General features: G+C 35.5%; 1 non-coding gene across 1 annotated transcript; it reads right to left on the bottom strand.

Moving 5' to 3' along the window:
• Positions 1-13,312: 13,312 nt before the first annotated feature.
• LOC118491057 lies at positions 13,313-13,401 on the bottom strand. The gene has a single exon (XR_004890282.1). It is a non-coding gene; the product is annotated as a small nucleolar RNA snoR117 (small nucleolar RNA).
• Between the last annotated feature and the right edge of the window lie 2,342 nt (positions 13,402-15,743).

The following is a 15,743-nucleotide window of genomic DNA, read 5'->3' as shown; positions in this document are numbered from 1 at the left end:
TAATTGATGTTTGAGTAAAATGCCAAAATCTTCACTGTGGTCTTGGAATATTTGTTTGTTATGCATTCAGTCCTTCACCTTTGATGTTTTTTTTTTTTTTTTTTTTTTGCCATTTTCATCCTTAAGGTTTGACAATTTATTGCGACTTTCATCCCTCAAGTTTAACCCATAGGAATGAAAATGGCTAGAATTTCAAACTTTTTTAGACGAAAAACAAACCTTTGTTGAAAATCTCTACTATCTTAAGACATAATTGGCCGCTCAACTACATTTTGCTTTAATTCTTGATTTTTAAACAACCACATTGCTTTAATTCTTCCCAAAAAAACGAATCACTCTCTTGGATATTTCTCTCATATATATGAAGAATAAATAAGCCTCTACTCCCTTAAGACATAATTGTCCAATCATTTCTCTCTTTTGGGTTATAACTTATAAGCACACTTTCAATTTTAAGACTACGAAAAAAAACAATAACATACACCGGACACATATGAATTCTCTTACTAATTTTATCCATCATTTTTTTAAATAATAACTTAGCACATTATGTCGTTTTTGGAGTGTTACAAACAATCACCTCTTTTGACTTACCAAAAGATGTTCGATAACAAATATAGATATAACAACCACACACTTAGACTACAACTCTGAATCCGAATTAATACTCCTTGTAAAATTACTGTTCTCAACCACTTAAAAGAATATAATCATTTACCACTATGGTAGGGAATTCCTACCCAATTTTATGCCCCTTAGGGAAATTACATCCACTAATCATTTTAGGAGATTGATTACCATCACTATCCTTAGATGTTGAAGTGTATAAAGTAACAAATTTCACAACAATTTGTGTCAAGTTTCACATTATCGAAATTTAGCTCCATGACAAGCATACTAGGTCTAAAATCAAAAACTCCACACAAAAACTCGTAAATGTGCTAAATAAATACAATGCGGACATGACACAAAATACATGGGTTCGAATAATTCTACGACAAATTCACTATTATTTAGCTAAACAAGTTGGTCTTGTGTCATCTAAACAGGTTTACAAGTTGTCTCGTATAGTTTTAAAAATTTAAAGGAAAGTTTCTGTCGAAACTTAGACGATAATGGAGAAACATGAGTCACGTTTTGTAGTTTAAGCCATTTGTGCTTTTGGGTGAAAAGTTATATTCTTATGGTAATACACAAAACTGAAATTTGGTTGACCGATTGAATTAAAGTCATCCCAACAACCAACACCTGTTTATCCTATTTGTTTTTGATACTTTTGGGTTTCTTGTGCCAGAGGTTGTGGACCTACTTAGCCAAGTCCAAAGGGTCATAACATGCACAGTAACGTTATGGCCCTGAGATCTATGGATGTAGCTTTTAAAAGACTTAGTTTTGCTATTCAAAATTCGGGTCTTTTTTTAAATATTGGATTGGATTTTTTTATTCTAATTTGATATTAGCTATTTATTATCTTAACTTGCCAAATCTTAAAACTGATTTGGTTAACATTTTACATTCTAGCAGCTTGACTATTCTAGTTCTAGCAAATCAATGGGCCAAACCGGCCTAGTGGCCGACATTTGCAAATCATTGGGCCAACATTTCTGAATACAATGACTTCAAAATTTTATGTTGTCCATTTTTTTGGAAAACAAGGGACCAATACAACCTAATTCATTCGCGAAAGGACCCACCAAAACCGATCTAACATATTAGATTCTTATCATTTGTTTTGAATTTGAACACCTCAAAATTAATATGACAACTAATCTTTAGCTAGAAAGTTGCAAAAAGAATTTTGAACGTGCAACTATACCTATTCCCAAAATAATATGAAACATAATGATTTTAAAAAAAGAGGTGTTGGAGGGTTTTACATAATGATTTCGTTAAGTTGTTCGAGGAGTTCTTTCATGGTGCAACAATCAACCAAGGGTGTGCTTCTTTGTTTTTGGCTTTAATTCCGAATTGTAGCGATCTCGGGGGCCTCTTAGCATCATTCGGTGTATTAACAAGTGATAAGAAAAGTCCTAGCCAATCATTTAAAATTAAATATTCAAAACACACTCTCTCTTTCAAAACACATACAAAAAGTGGGGTTTATATTTAACATAAATATCGTGAAGGCTTATGATTCTATAAACTGGGAGTTTCTGAGCTCAATTATGACAAAAATGGATTTCCCATTGTTATTTAACGAGTCCCTTACACAGGAATTTTCATCTTATCGGGGTTTGAGTCATGGAGATCCCCTATCTTCATTTTTGCTCTAAATTGTCATTGAGGCTTTAACCAAGGTGTTAAAGAAGGCGTGTTTGATTAGGTTATATAATGGGATTTAGTGTGAACATCACAGGGCGATTCTTTCTCACTTCTTCTATGTAGATGATGCAGTGTTTATAGGAGAGTGGTCTCTTTCTAACGCACATAACTTGAACAGATTGCTCCGTTGCTTCTATTTGGCACTAGGCCTTTAAGTCAATTTAGGAAAGAGTAGCTTGTATGGTGTTGGCGTTGATAGCACCCACCAAAATCCACGTTACGGAGGATATCCTAAGGGGTAGACTCTATTTCTTTCCTTTTAAATGTTTGGGATTACAGGCAGAAGCAAATATTAATCTAGTGAAGCATTGTAGACTAGTAGAGGATGTTTTCAAGAAAAGGTTGTTTGTGTGGAAGGCAAGCACATTATCGTTTGGTGAAAGAATCAAGTTAATTAAATCAGTGCTTTATTATGTTCCCACGTTTTTTTTCTCTATCTATTACCTGTAGAGACTTTGAAGTGTTTATGGGGGATTAGAGCATTCCCAATAGCACATATTTGTGCCTTTTTTGGGTACATGTGCCACAACAAATATATTTTTGGCTATTGTGCCATTTGTTTCTTGAGCTCATTTTTAGAGCCATGTTCTTCACGAAATATGCGTAAAAATGAAATATGTGGCATAGCGTGGAGCTGGGAGGGTTGGTTTAACATTAAAGAAACAATTTTATATAAAAAGGGTAGGTTTGGATGATGATGTGGCAATGTTTTTTTTAGATTATCTTATTAGGTTGGTTTTTGGTGTTTTTAAAGGTTGAGTGTTTTTATGATGAGGACTAGGCATGTTTTTATGTGCTTTTGAGGTATTTTTACTTTTAGTTTCAATTCCAAAATAACATGACAGAAGAGAGAAAGAACATAAAAGGGTTCAAGTCAGGAATTTATGTGTTTTTGAGGTGTTTTTACTTTTAGTTTCAATTCAAAAATAACATGACAGAAGAGAGAAAGAACATAAAAGGGTTAAAGTCAGGAATAGTGGCCCTCGCAACTCACTGCTTTTAGCTCTATAAAGAGCCGCATCTCATCTCCTCAGAGAGATTGTAGCAGTTATCTATTTTATAAAACTAGAAACTCGTAATTTCGTAGATGATACTCGAAATCACTAGAGTGTGATCTTAGAGCGAGTATCGAAAGTGTCTGGAACCTCTGGAAAGATCGCTCGGAAGGGTTCTCCTTCCTCCCTTACCCGGAGAGGTTTTTTCAATTCAACCGTAGGCGGGCTGGTAACAAACCAGCTTCCAACAGCCTGAAAAAACTTCAAAGACTACTCCTAAAGGGATACCGGTGGTGGATCAAAGCAGAGTTTAACCCTTGGGATGGCTTGAATGGGTTCTGTGTTCCAGGGGTGGTATTACATTATGATGGATTACTTATTCAAAAGAATAGGGTGGAATGGGCATCGATTGTTTGAGGTAGGTAAATCATGCTATGTTAGCAAAATGGTGGTGGCGGTTAAGAAAAATAGTAATAGCCTTGGAAGGTAATATGGAGTATTCTTCATAGCTCTAGAACACGGAGCTTCGTACCGGTCAATATATCGATTGTTGGGCCAGGAAACACAAGTGATTAACGTGTCTCCGGACATGGTGGCTTGTGGTATTAACTTGGCTACTTTTAGGGTATTCCCGGCCAAAGTTAGTCATACGAGGAACCTTGGTACAAAAGGTTCTCTTTTTTATTTGGAAGAGGAGAAAAAATGCGTCAATGGCGTATAAGATGACCATACCCAATGGGGTTAAAATGATTAAATTATGGTGGCTGCATCACCAATTAGAGAGGATGAGGTGAGACAAATTGAAGAATTGATTTCGACTCTTATGTTGGAAGTCTTAGGTCTCTGTTACAGTCTGATAGATTTTAAGATGTGGGTTCGGATTTCTTGTGAAATATTTGGGACTTGCTTAAGGTAAAATTTATTTCATGGAGACTAACGAAGGATTGGGTCATATTATGGGGGGGGGGGGGCAATCTTGACCTGTAGGTCTAAATATGGGCCACATTGGGCTTTTTGAAACATATCATGGTGGTTTTGGGTAACTTAAAAATAGTCTGCGGGTCATAATGGGTTCTTTTAAAAATTGAGTATGTTGACGGGTCAGTCCGGGTTGGGAAGAGAAAAGAAACGGGTTGCACGGGTCTATGGGAAAATAGGATTTCATTACTTACATATATACATACAGGGTAGGGATATGGTAAAAAGTGTCTAAAATGTGAGAAGGGTAAGAAGTGTTTTAAACCATTGGATATTTGATCTAATGGTTGAGATCAATAGGGTATAAAATTGTAACACCCGTTCTTATAAATTAAGGTTTTACGTATCATTTACGAAAACAATCATGTAATTAAGATTATATATGCATTGGAAATTACGGGTTTGTTAAAACTTTTTACAATTTAAAAGTATACAACATATCATGTGTACGTTCGTCGTTTAACATAATAACGATACATAGTGCGGAAGCTTATTTCGTAATCGTGTTCGGTTCTTGCTCGACGCTTGATCTTCATTCGTGCACTCTTGGCATTCACCTATGATCAAAACCAACTTAAAAGTTAGTTTTGATAATCAAATGTTAAGTTCAAACAAGTACAGGGGTTAAAAATGACAAAATTTAACAATTTTCGGAGTTAGGGGGCGTCGCGTGACGCCAAGGGGCGTCGCGTCACGCTAGGCCCCCTTTTTCACAGACCTTTGTCTCAGCTGTTGCTGTACATTCCCAGCTCAAACCGTTTTCACGGAAACGGCCATAACTTCTTCGTTATTGATCCGTTTTACGCGATTCTTTTTCCTACGCGTCCGTAATTTAATTCTCCATCATATGGAGTTAAAATCCAACATCCTACATAATAAATTTTGAGACTTCTAAGCCTTCGACTCGTTCCCTTTTTACCAAATTTTAACCCGTTTATGCATTTTATCAAACAAACATATTTATTTGATTCTTATATCTCATACACTTCTTCAAATTAATGTTACCTACTATATTAGGTTCTAATCATAGGTTTATTACACAATTTAAACCCGTTTTCGCTCGTATGCTTATTTTGACCCGTTAAGGGTATTTTAAGCCCTTTAAAGCTTGAAATCGCTTTCATTCCCTTCTAGTATTGTATTTCTACATTTCATATCTAGTAACCTCCCACTACACTATATGTGTATTGAGTTTAATGTGGATATCTATATGTTCCGAGTTTTACCCCTCGGATTACCATTTTACGGCAAAGGCTCATATAAAGCCCTTCGACCCAAGAACTTACGTTTTTCACTATCTAACTTATCCTAAGCATTTATATAATCATAAAACTTATTTCCGAACCACCTTTAAGGGTCGTTTGTCCGAATTGACTTACAAGGGCAATTTGGTCAATTTTCATTCTTCTTTAACTACAAGGGTCCTTTAAATACTTAATTAACCCAAAATCCGACCCTTTTAAATCTAATCTTATTTGTAAACCCATGTACTTCTAAAACACCATGAACATAATTCAATTTATTCGGTTTACCTTAAAAATAACCGAATATCTACACTTTAACATTGTCTAACTCTATAGAACTCCAAATTCTACATGATGAGTTATGTTATTATACATACCTGGCTCGGATCAATATATTGACCCGTTTCGATACCTTGACTTAGTAGCCGCTAAGAAATAGCGATGTGCGTATCCGTTTGATATTGATTCCTATAAACATGTAACTCGACAAACCATTAGTCGATATTGTCAAAGGGTGATAATTTCACCTTTTGACCCGTTTATTTACCTAGTGATCTTCGTCACTTCCATTAAATGTCAATTTCATGTATTATGCTAATTTGAAGTCTAATAACGAAAATACGAAATCAAGCATAATGTAACGGAACCATAGTTACGTACCTTCAAAGTGCGCCCTTCACACGTAAGTCACCACCGGCTTGTCCACTCGACGCTCTGGTATCTTTTCCTATAGAGTTCAATCATGATATGATTAGAACCCCTTTTTTTAATTATATATTACATAATCCGCCCAAACATCACAATACGCGTTTTTAACTAAACATTTCAGTTTCGAGCCTTCTTTGAGGCATTTCTACAAACACTTATAGGGCAGAATTTTATATCATTTATATTCTAGTTCATGGCTTGCCACTTAGCCTAGATTAACACAAATCGAGCTATCACATATACAATTTAAACACCATATTTTTCAGAAATCAGTTTCTATGAATCAATTTACACTAGAATAACCTTCTAAACCCTAGTGTTCATTATTTTCTCACAAAACCCATGAACCACCTTCAATGTGTTCATGAAATTTCCTGAAATTAGACATGATTTCACATGTTGTTGTCTAGGTTTTACCCCTAGACACTATATCATCCCTATTCTATCAAATTAACAAACATGCATCATCAAATTTCAGATTTCCCAAATTCATGAGAATTTCAAGTAGAGAATTTTTATGAATTTTCACATACCTTATGATCTCCTTTCAATGGGGATCACGAATATATGCTCGATTTTCGTTTTGGACTCGATTTGATCCTTCAATTGGGGGTTTTTTATGTGAACTAGGGTTTTGGGGAGCTTGAGGTCGCCCCCTCTGCCTTCTGATCGAACCCAACAACACAAACAAGTGTTGTGTTTTAATTTTTTTTTGTTTTATTATTACTAGTTTTCACTTACACAACTTTAGTCCCTCAAGTTTCATTTTTCTTTTGTTTTAACATTTTAACTACTCATAAGTTGTCATTTAACTAGGTTAATGCCAATCCTAGTTAGTTTATTTTACCAATTTTATTTGTAACTAAATACAAATTTAAAAATGTGTATTTTCGGGATGTTACACCCTTCTTATTTTAAATCCACATTCCCTCTTATTAACTAAACCAAACATTTCTAGTTAACTTAGCGGGTTTCGGGGATATTTACGACTAAGTTTATTTTAGGTCCCGTTAACTCAGACCTTTTGTAAACTTTATTTATCCATAGACCTTTATTTATCTTTTTATTAAATATTAGGTTTACTTACTTAAAATTCCTAATATTCACCGGGTAAATTTTACTACTAATGGTACTTTACCCGTCTTTTAGTATTAACGGGGTTTGATTACCAAACCCGTTTTCGGGGTGTTACAAGTCTACCCCCCTTAAAGAGGTTTCGTCCTCGAAACCTTTTCTTTCGTAATTTATCGAGTTTAACTCCATGCATATGCTCTCGATAATCAATTGAGCATTGCTCATATTTTAATCGATTATTAATATCACCAGAAAAAATTATGGTAATACATTTTTAGTTACAAAACATCTACGTGCCTCATTCGACATAAAGCAACTTGAAATAACGTAATTTCGTTATGTCTACTAGTTCAATTAACTTAGCGATATCCATATTATCGAACCCTTTGTGAATCCGTTACCTTGACCCGTTTAAAGGTCTTTGGTGAAATCTTTCACTTTTAGCAACAAATTCTTTTATTTTCAAATTTATTTATTTGGTTCAGTTATACCGAATCCACCGCTTACAAGCAAACCAAATTTATTTAAATGACCTTAACCGGTCTGACTAACTAGACTTATTGGTCCAGTTACTTTCTACCCTTATTATTTGTTATGGTTTACCTTATAAGGTAACCATTTAAAAACTCGTTATCTTTTAGTTAAAAGTTCTCATGCATACTGACGCGTACGTCTTTCATGTGTAAGGCCTCGCGGGCCGTTACTTACTGCTTATAACCCTTAATCTTTATTGACTGAGTTGTAACTTGACCACTCAGTCTCGTTAGTCTTTTAACAGGTTTATCACGCGCTTGTCTTATATTAACAAGCGTTTTGTATTCGTCATGACATTTTCTTAACTTTGAATAGTTTTGTCGGCTAGCCTAATTTGCCACCGTCACTTCATATCCCGTCACACAGGTATACTACTTTGCCATCTCCGGCCTTATGTGTGTCTAAGATTTTCTAAACCATCTCATACTACTTATGTTTGTTAAAACATTGCTTTTGACTAAAAACTAAATTTTTAGTTTACATTTTCTCCTTGTCTTATATCTTTTTCTCATGTCTAGGAATTTTCGTTTTAAGTTTTATTCCTGACCGTTATTATTTTACACGGAGAATTGTAACCAGTTTCCCTTGCATTACAATATTGACCCGTAGGTTTCTTTACTTAGCCTCATGGGCTATTTCTTTATATGTTTCACCTTTTAAGGTGAGACCCAACAGTTCGTCTCTTTCTATTTATGACCCAACGGTCTCCTTGGTCTCGTAGACCTTATCACTACATTTTATCCCGTAGGTTATGATGATCACATAGATCGTCTTTTATTCACGTCTACATTCATATGTCTATTTATACATATATAGCTTTAAAGCATCCTTTGTTATGTTTGGAATCATTTAATTTTGCTTTTGAACTTTGGTTAACCTTGACCGTAGTCTAAGGTTTCATTTGTTTATTTTCGGGCTATCTTTCTGACTTTACGACTTCTAACGTCATTTACACGTCGGTTTGTCTTACGCTTACCGTTACCCGGTTTATACTTATACTCCTTTACAACCCATTACCCGGGTCCTTCTATCTTATTGTTTTTAGCCTTCCAATTTCACCGGTTTGCGTTTTCCTATTACATTAAGCGTCATTCCTCAATTGACTCGTTTAACTCATTTTGAGTGAATTTTCATCACTTATGAATGTCAAACTTCATTCTCTATTTGACCCATCCAACTTTAAAATAGTTGAGCGTAGTTATTAACATTTCTGTTTGCAAATTCTCATTGTCTTTTAGTCATGACTCATATTCCGAGTCTTTTTACTTTCTGTTTCGCGTTCCCGTCTCTCGGTCTACGCATGTGTTTAATTCCTACCCATCAACCGTGTGTTTTACCGAAGTCGTTATTATTGCAACCCTCCCGGTATGCATTAAGATCTCGCTTCATTTTTTTATTCCGACTTTGTCCTCGAGTTTGGCGTTTCACAAAAACGACCCATTTAGATACATATTCGCATTTTCCGGGTTCGAGTGTAAGTACACCCCCTCCCAGTGCACATCTTGATCATTCTACATGTTTATATTCTTCGGGTTCGAGTGTAAGTACACCCCCTCCCAATATATGTCTACATCATTTTACATGTTTCCATGTCTACATGTTTATATTCTTCGGGTTCGAGTGTAAGTACACCCCCTCCCAATACATGTCTACATCATTTTACATGTTTCCATGTCTACATGTTTATATTCTTCGGGTTCGAGTGTAAGTACACCCCTCCCAATACATGTCTACATCATTTCACATGTTTCTTTGTCCCTTCTCTCGGGCTCATTATATTAATATAATACGCTTTCGTCACTCGGCTGTGCGTTTACATTATGATCAAATATTTTGCTTATCTGATTCATTTAGGTACTTTTTAATTTGTCCCACTCACCCTGTCCTTACTACATCGGATGTAAGTATGTCCATCATAAAAAGTTCATGGTATCATGTGTTCACTACCTACTTGGCCAGAGTAGGCGATCAACACATGACATACATGACCCTTTTATAACTTTCACATCGCACCCCATGTAAGTAACACCTCTATTTACTTCTCTTGGAAACAATATCCTGGATAGGTATTCTATTCAGGTTTTTCCAAGTTTTCAATCTACATATGCAACTATCAGTTTCTACGTATTTGTTGCATATTTCTATTCATGCAATAATTTAAACGTGCACCTGGTAAATGCTTGCCCTAACGGGCTTTCTTGCCATTACTTATTTGCGATCGTTACGCGATTTAGGTCCTTAATGAGTATGCTCTTCTTGTCATATCTCGGACCGTTCCATCATCATATCCACATTTCGTTCAACTCTCGTCATCTTCAGACGCGAGTGTCCTTCAATTAAAACATATACAAATGTTAATAATATCAACTTCAATAATTGCCCGTATTATAATACAAGGCTTTTTCAACTATACGCGTCAACGCGCGTAATTTCGTCAACTATTTCAATCATTTAATTGAGGGTAACATGTATCACACGATAACCCTATGTGTTGTTTACAAAACTTTAGCATGCTAAACTATTAACATACTTGTACTTACCGGATTTGCGATCAAGCCTCGAACCGAACACCAATCTTTATCAAGAGCGTAAGGTTTAAGTCCAAGCATAGCTTTCCCGCCATACAGAATAAAACACTATTGATGGGGATAAAACACTATGAAAAGGAGATTAAAGATACCTGTACATAATATAACACTATTGACTGGGGAATATAACACTACAACAAGAACTTATCGTAAACAATTAAATGTATAGAACAAATCGAATTCGAATCACATCCCTAATATATCGCCTGATATTTTTGGCAGTTATATTTGAAAATCAATTAATTGATAAGAATGGACAATTACTAATATACCCTTTTGAATTAATTAAGATAAGAGACACTTGTTATTCCTAAATTATTTCTCACACTTCTCACAAAAGTTGAACTTTTTACAGGATCCTCTACCTATACATACATGTGTATGTATAATTGTATATATTGCATGTGTGGATATATGCATATCAATGAGGAATATATACAATTGAATCGGGATTCCAGATGATACAGTGAGTTTTTTTTATTAATTTTGTCAACATATTAGTTCTGTTTAAAGATAATAAAATATTAATATTTTGTTTTTCTAGATTGACCCGTTTTGACCCGTACCTCTTTTTGTTAAAACCCGTTCTGACCCAAGACCCAACCCGACCCACCCAGTTTGCCAGCCTTAGGTCACAACTATGATGGCTTCAACTACTTAAGACAAACTCTTTCATGGATAAACTGGCTCACAACTCACAACTATGATGGCTTTAACTAGGTTTTGTTATGTGATGGAACAGCCAGTCATTTGTTATGTTAAGGCAAACTCTTTCATGAAACAGCCAGTCATTTGTTACTGGCAAGTCACATTGCATAGTTGTTGTGGGATCTTGTGGCAGCTAGCGCCCAATGCTTTTTGTTTCGGTGTGAAAGATTTAAATGGGTTGATGCATTTAACGTTTTGGCGATATTTGTAATTTGATGTTGGTGCTAATTCTTAATAAGGTATTTCGTTGGCTCCTAAAGAAAACTTGCTTTAAGCTCAGGCTGAGCTCAAAGCTTGTTTGCATCCCGGATGAAAAAGCTGGCCAAAATCCACCCAACCAACAAAAACAGTTGAAATATTTATTCATCTGCTAAGGCCCATAGCACTAGGCCACACCGCTACGACCGATGCTATAGGTTGTTTTTGTTTCCTCGTGAAGGTAATAACGCTAGAGAAATTTATGTCTTCAAAAAATGACCCGTTGAACCAGACTAAATTAAAAAAAAAATTAATTCTTTTAAATATCTATATATAATCACCCTTTTCAACTCATTTTTTTTAAAACCAACACACTCCCAAACCATCTTACCTTTATTTTATAAAAATCTAGGTTTTTATACAATGTATCCCTTCAACCGCGATTTTGTTCCACCGCGTTCTAGTGCGGACACGAACCAAACGAGCAATCCTAGCCATCTCGTTTCTCCAGTTCCCACTCGACCCACCCCGTACGGATCCGGTTTTGTTGAGTGCAATCAAACATCAAACCAGGTTTATAAACCTATTGAACCAACCCGTCTCATGAGACCCAAATCCATAGGAGAGGAGGCGTAACAAAACAAAACCAAACGCAACCATAAACAGAAAACCGAACGAAAAAAAATGCAACCATACGTACTCCTCTTTATCATCCCATGGTTGCACTTTTTTTCGTTTGGGTTTCGGTTTCATTTTTATGGTTGTGTTTGGTTTTGTTGCGCCTACACTACTACCGGTTATGTATCCGGGTCAAAGTCGGGCTAGCGTAGTGGCGAACCGAATGCTTGTGTCGAGCCGAAGGCTTGAGACGACCCGATTCCTCCTATGTAGTGATTCAGGTTCCAAGCGTATATATTTGGGTCCTATGAGAGAGGTTGGTTCAATAGATTCATAAACCCGATTTGATGTTTGATTATACTCAACAAAACTGGATCCATACAGGGGAGGGTCGAGTGGAAACCGAAGAAACAGTATGGCTAGAATTGCTCGTTTGGTTCATGCCACACTAGAACACGAAGGAACAAAACCGGGATTGAAAAGATGCATTGTATAAAAACCTAGATTTTTATAAAATAAAGATAGAGATAAAATGGTTTGGGAGTGTGTTGGTTTTTAAAAAATGAATTGAAAAGATGATTATATATAGAAATTTAAAAGAATTAATTTTTTTTAATTAAGTCGACGGTCATTTTTTGAAAACATAAATTTCTCCAAGGTTATGACCTTCAGGAGAAAACAAAATCAACAACCCACCGGCCGTAGCAGTGTGGCCAGACACTATGAGACCATGTGCCGTCTATACCACCCCATTACGAACGTCCTTGTTGTCATTTAAGTTACATAATTTTGATGTATAGTATACCATGTAAGTAACACCAAGTCAACAACAACAATCGATACTTTTTTCTGTTAAAATATTAATCAGCCATATATCTTTTATATACGTTTTTGAGTTTTTAATTTACTAACTGTCCACGATAAATCTTCAAATCATAAACATCTGCAAAAGTATTTCACGCTTTCAAAAACATCATTTACCAATTTAGTCAACCAGCTAATACATTTAAGATTCAGATTAATTTTAAGCTTACTCTTCTTCAATCGACACTTAAAAAACCCAATTCTAGAAAAAAAAAACAACTAATAAACCAAACTTTGAAACCCCTTTTGAAAGCTAAAACTCACAAATTCACAAGCAACTACTAAACAAAAATAAAAATAGAAAGCATTAAAAAAGTGTAGGAACCTCAGAATGCATTTACAGAAACTGAATCCTGCAATGCCAGAATATTAGCACCAGTTCATATAGGCAACGTACAGCACCCAATTCACCACCAATCAAGTGAACAAGCGACTCTAAATTGTTGCCGATCAAACAAAAACATGTAAATAAAAAAGGGGATTGCCTCAGAAATTGGATTGGATTGGATGAAAGTACTAATCAAAGAAAGATCTCAGATGGTACGGACAATACATCATTCATCATAGGCAAAAAAAAAAAAAAAAAAAAAAAAAAAAAAAAAAAAAAAACGATTCCTATCTACAACATACGCTGAATTTGATTGCCGTAAGCAAACTGGAAGGAGAATGTGGCATCGGCTGGAATGATGAAAATGCGATAGATGTTGTGGCTTTTATAGAGATGAAGGAAAACCCTAGTTTGGTTGAAGTTACCATAATACCCTTTGTTTTTCTCTCCAATTTTTGAGGTGATTAACTTTTATGATTAAAACTAGACCACCTGGCAATCTTGGCCAATTGAGTTAATTCTGGGCTATTTTGGGTTTAAAAATGAACTCATGGGTTGTTTTGGGCTTAATATAATTTAAAGGGGGTTAGGATGGATAATTAGAAGTTGGAGAAAAAGTAAGTGGGTCAGGTTGGGTATGATAGAATAACAAGCGGGTCTGGAAAAAGAATTGGTTTTTCCGCTTCCCTTATCGCGCACTGTTCAATGCAGTCATCGTATGGTTCTCTGTATCAACGATTAACGATTTCCTTCACAATCAGTATGAAGATAGACTCGAATCCGTTGAATCCTTATCATGGTTGTAAAAGTCGCTAGGTGCTTCCTAGTCGGTCGACCGGGGAGTTAAGAGTACTCGGCCTAGGCGGAGAGTACACGAGGAGTTCTCGGACATGCTAATTTATAAAGAAATTAGTTTTCGAAAATTAAATATATGTCAAATAACATAAATTTACTAATATTTATAACCAAATACGTGAAACTGATATTCATTCTTTAATATGATAGGCATAGAAAATTTGTTTTATTTTATTTTAAGAAAAACTCGGCCTGAGTTGACCTACTAGATCCGAATTTGACCGATGATGACTGCATTTGATCAATTCCGAGTAATTAGTCAGAGTTGAAGAAGTCGCCTCGGCAGCCTACCTTGTAGCTAGGGGTGTGCATGGGTCGGTTTGGGTCGGTTTTACTATTAACCATAACCATAACCGCTAGTTCGGTTATGGAGTTTTGGTAACCATAACCATAACCAAACTTCGGTTACGGTTAATCGGTTATGAAGTCGGTTATGGTTCGGTTTTGGTTAATTTCGGTTAAGTAACCAAGCAAGGTTTGAAATAAATAGGGTTGTGCACGATTTGAACTTAGCTTGAGCCTAATTTATAAGATAACGGAGACTAAACTTTTTGGTTAAACTACCGATTTAGAGTTCTTTTTAATAAGGTAATTCTCAAACAAAAACAATTATGTCTGTAACGCCTTAGTTCTTTATCAAAATAAATGGCATCTACATCAAGATCATTTTGTTACTAACATACTTTTATCTTAGTAAAGACCCTCTATATGGTTTTGTAAAACACAAATCTATTATATAAAGTTAACATCACAACTTCGGTTCGGTTTCGGTTATATTCGGTTAACCAAAGCTTCATAACCATAACCATAACCATAACCGATTGAGCGGTTATACAAAGTTTCATAACCATAACCATTGGTTATATTGGTTATCGGTTATTAATGATTCGGTTATGTCGGTTATGGTTCGGTTATCGGTTATGGTGGTTAATTTGCTCACCCCTACTTGTAGCGACTACTCAGGGAGTACTCTGCCTTGGAGACCTTGTTTTACAACCATGATCCTTATTAATTCACAAGGTAATTTCATCTATACTAAAACCCCAATTTGTCATTTATTATATTTATCATTCATACTTTATTATTTGATTGATTTCAGGGGAAAATCGATATTTAATCAAACTTTGGAATTTGTTTGCCCATATTGTTGCTTAAATTGAAATACAATAGATTTCTGGAAAGCGTTTCCTCTTTTGATTTGGAAGTAGCTGTTCAACGAACCCTAATTTAAAAAACTGCACCAAAGAGTAAATAAGCATCAAAGTTTGGTTTTTACTTTATAAATATCAAAGTGAAATATGGGCAAACCATAGGGACTATCAGGACATTTTTATATACTTTTAATTAATTATTAGAGAAAAGTGCCTGAATAGTCCCTGTGGTTTGCTTCGATTTTAGCTTTAGTCCCTACATTTTCAAAATTACAGCTGTAGTCCTCAATTTTGACAAATTCGTTCTCAGATAGTCCCTTTGTGTAGAAGGGAGTTAAGTTTCTTAGTTAAGTGACAGTAGAATTACTAAAATGTTCTTTATTAAAAAATAACATATAAATAAAAAAAATACATGTGAGGTCACCCTTTACTCACCAACCTACCCTCACCCTCTATCCCCCTTTATCTTTTTCTCAGACCATAATCACCAAACCATTACCACAACCATCATCATACCGCCACCACCACCACCCCCTTCATCAGACCGCCACCACCCCCGTCATCAGACCGCCACCCCC

This window comes from Helianthus annuus, chromosome 3 (genome assembly GCF_002127325.2).
Source record: "Helianthus annuus cultivar XRQ/B chromosome 3, HanXRQr2.0-SUNRISE, whole genome shotgun sequence".
Lineage (NCBI taxonomy): Eukaryota > Viridiplantae > Streptophyta > Magnoliopsida > Asterales > Asteraceae > Helianthus > Helianthus annuus.
This window is presented reverse-complemented; position numbering and strand designations above follow the sequence as displayed.